Source organism: Lactuca saligna, chromosome 3 (assembly GCF_052625555.1).
Source record: "Lactuca saligna cultivar CGN05327 chromosome 3, ASM5262555v1, whole genome shotgun sequence".
Taxonomy (NCBI): domain Eukaryota; kingdom Viridiplantae; phylum Streptophyta; class Magnoliopsida; order Asterales; family Asteraceae; genus Lactuca; species Lactuca saligna.
This window is the reverse complement of record NC_136419.1, coordinates 80,762,734-80,767,022: the sequence shown is the minus strand read 5'-3', so window position 1 is coordinate 80,767,022 and position 4,289 is coordinate 80,762,734.

Here is a 4,289-nt window from a genome sequence, read left to right as displayed (position 1 = left end):
AGTTAAGCACCGTTCCATATACCATGCTATGTCCCACTTCATGCAGGGCCACCAATAATCAGGGCAAAGATCCTAATACATCTTCGTCGCCTTAGGTTGAATGGAGAACATAGAGTTTTGAGCCTCCTCCATCAGAACATGGCACACACTGCCCTAGTAACGAACCCAGACCCTTCGATGCATGGTCAACAACCCACGACATTCATAATCAAATGAAGCCACCTGAATTATGATCCGATCACACTTTCGATGCTCTTCCTTCATACCCTCGACCTGCGTCTCTCGAATTTGTTCCAGCAACAGAGCAATCACTGTCATCCTCAGGCATATATCCCGAATCGGAGCCGCGACTACCTTGCGGCTAAGAGTGTCGGCCACCACATTGGTCTTCCCCAGGTAGTAAAGGATCTCACAGTCATAATCATTCACCTTGTCTAACCGACGATGTCGCATGATATTCAGATTTGGTTGATCCATCAGGTACCTCAAGCTCTTATGGTCCGTTTAAATGGTACAACAAACCCCATAAAGGTAGTGTCGCCAAATATTGAGGGCAAAAATCATATCCCCTAGCTCCAAATCATGCGTCAGATAGTTCGCCTCATGAGGCTTCAGCTGCCTCGATGTGTGCGCTATCACACGACCCCGCTACATCAGCACTGCACCAATGCTTGTGATTGAAGCATCACAGTATACCACGAAATCGTTTACACCCTCCAGAAAATTCGGATTGGTGCCTCACACAACCGTTATCGTAGAGTGTCGAAAGTTGCCTGCTACAACGAATGTCACCAACTTCTTGGTCAGTAGGGTTAATGGAACAGCAATCTTGGAGAAATCCTGGATGAATCTCCGATAATAACCCTCCAGACCATGGAAACTCTGAATCTCAGATGGAGACCTCAAAACCTCCCACTGCATCACGGCCTCTACCTTGGCCAGATCGACTAGAATACCCTTTTGGTTAACAAGGTGCCCCAAAAACTGCACTTCGCGCAACCATAACTCACACTTGGAGAACTTTGCGAAAAGTCTATCCCCCCTCAGTGTCTCCAGCACCTCCCTCAGGTGCTACTCGTGCTGCTCCTGAGCTCGGAGTAAACCAAGATATCATCGATGAAGACTATCACAGACCGGTCCAACATCGGTCTGCACACATGGTTCCTGAGATCCATGAATGCGGCAAGAGCATTGGTGAACCCAACGACATCACCACGAACACATAATGACCATAGAGAGTCCGAAAGGCTGTCTTCTGTACATCATCATCCCAGACTCACATCTAGTGATACCCAGATCATAGATCAATCTTGGAGAATCAAGATGCACCCTGAAGCTAGTCAAATAAGTTATCAATCATCGGGAGGGGATAACGGTTCTTCACCGTTACCTCATTAAACTCCCGGTAATCTATACACATATGATGTGACCCGTCCTTCTTCTTCCCAAACAAGGTTGGGGCTCCCCATGGCGAACTGTTCGGCCTAATAAATCCCTTGTCTAACAGCTCTTGCAGCTATGTAGACAACTCCTGCATCTCGGGAGGAGCCAACCGATATGGTGCCTTGGCTATCGGAGCTGCACCAGGAACTTGGTCAATCTGGAACTCTACCTGCCTCTCTAGTGGTACTCCGGGAAAATCCTCTAGGAATACGTCCGGGTACTCCCATACGATCTGTACATCATCCACATTCGTCTTACCATTATCTCGGGTATCCATGATATAGGTGACATAACCTGCGCAACCCTGCTGAAGGTAGCGTCTCGCCTTCACTGTTGAACACAACGTCGGTCCACACTACAACCTCTCGCTCCGAATCACTAACCCTCCCCCACTTGTGGTCTGAACTCGTACTAGCTACTACTCACATTCGATCACTGCCCTATTGGGGCTCAACCAGTCCATACCTACGATAACCTTATTCCCTCACAGGGGAATAGCGACTAAATCCACAGAAAACTATTCATTGAACAACTGCAATGTACATCCCCGATGAACCCTCGCAACTCGTACTGTCCTATCATCTGTGATCTCTACATCAATAGGACATTCCAACTCCCCCGGAGCTCCAACAAATCGCTTGCTAAGTGTGAGCGACACAAAAGATCGGGTAGCCCCCGAATCGAATAATACCAGAGCAGATATGTCATTAACTAAGAACAATCCTATAATGAAACACATAAACAAAAACGACAATCAAAATAAATAAAGAGATAAGGAGAAGATACCTACCAATCACAACATCGATAGCTGCACGTGCCTCCTCTGTTGTCAGCTGGAAGGCTCTGGTCTTTTCCACAGGTGCCCCTTCCCAGCCCTAACAGGCATCGGTAATCCTCAATGTAGCAGGAGCAAATTTCGCTACCTATCCTGTTGCTGCTAAACTCGAGCACCGGGACCTCTTGTGGCCCCTCTGATTGCAATGGAAGCAAATCAGATTAGATAATGTGATGGTGGTGGTAGCAGTATAATCCCTGCTGACATGACTAGTTCGGCCACACTTAAAGCATCCCAAACTACCCGCCCTGCATGTCCCCTCGTGTGTCCTACCACACTTGTCGCAGCGGCCTCGGCCCTGCTAGCCCTTCCCTCAGGAATCCACCTTGGGATTCTTGCCCGAACCCTCCACACCAGATGTCGCATTAGGTATCCTCTTTCTCTCCATCTCTAAACAATCTCTCTTTATCTCCCCATCTCTCTTTCTCCCTCCCTCCCTCTCTCTTTCTTTTTCTCGCTCTCTCTATCATATCCTCCAGCGTCATGCAGTTGGATCGACTCACAAACTGTCGAATGTCACTCCTCAACATCTTAGGGTACCGGGCCTTTTTCATCTCCTCGTCTATCACATATTGTGGAACAAGAATGGCCCTCTCCCTGAACTTGGTGGTGATCTCAGTCACCATCTCAGTTTTCTGCTGGAGATCCTGGAATTCCCGCGTAAGCTGTTGCACCTCAATCATAGGTGTGAACTCATCCTTGAACCTGGTCGTAAAGTCACTACAGGTCATAACATCAAGGGCAACATCACCAATAGCATGCCCAATCCCGCATCCTGTCATTCAGGAGCAAGGAAGCAAGTCGGACCTTATCCCCCGCGAGACAGCGGCTGGTGCGAAAGGCGTTAGCGACATCGGCCAACCACTTGCTGCTAGTAATGGGGTCCCTATCCCCATGGTAATCCGGAGCTCCACATGCTCGGAACTCCCTGAATTTCATCGTGTGCGCCCCTAACATGGCCGCCACCTCGGTACAGAATGCACCCATCCTCTCGTCTAGAATCTCCAAAATATCCTCATTGATCGTACTGAAGATCACACGAGTTTGGTTAATGATATTGCATTTGATCTTAGATGAGATGAACTCCCTCATCTGATCATCAAGCTGCACGGCTCCAGATCTCGATCCTGATCCCTCACCGGTGCTAGATTTTCACACTGGCCTAGTGCGTAGCATCACCATACTGAAAATACACCATAAAATCATTAGAATACTCATCATAACTTGAGGTATTACACACACAAGCTCCATGGGTTCATCTCGGCCCTCCTTAACTCGAGTATGGATCCTCTGCTTTCGTAGTATGGGTCCATACTATCTTCCACATCTATCCGTACTTTATTCATGAATAGCCTTAAATCCACCAAGTACCTTTAACTACTACTGCTTTCCATGCTAATCGCATCCTAGGCTTGACCTAGGGTAATCTCTAACCCACTCTCCGCCATCAACTGCATAAGTAGTCCCTGCAACCTTTCCCTAACTAGCTCGCGAAGACCATTACATATTACTAAGACCAGATAATTCTTTGAATGAGAGGTATCTCCCTAAAAGCACTCATATCTCTAGGTTTGAAGAATATAATATATTATCATCTCATTATTCACTCGTGATAAAATCCATGAAGTGATTCAAATGAGCGCAGGTTGAATCCAATACTCAGAACTTATGAGCACTCATGAGTGTTGTAGCACAACTTTGTCCACCAACTTGGACCTCTACAAGCCAACCCATGACAGTCTTGATTCATATCTACTTCCAACATATGACCGAATGTGGATGGTTTGAATAACTTAGTCATTCCGGAAGAATAACCTAGTTATTATGGAAGTCAAAACATGCAAAGTGAAACACAAGAATAAATGAATCTAATATGGTATCAAAACCTATGAATATAAATAAAATACTTTCTATTTATCACCATACTGATTACTCATTATTCATTGTTTCGGTTTTATCAACTTTATACTTTAATTAAAAAACACTAGGTGTCTAATGCTCCAAGCATGTA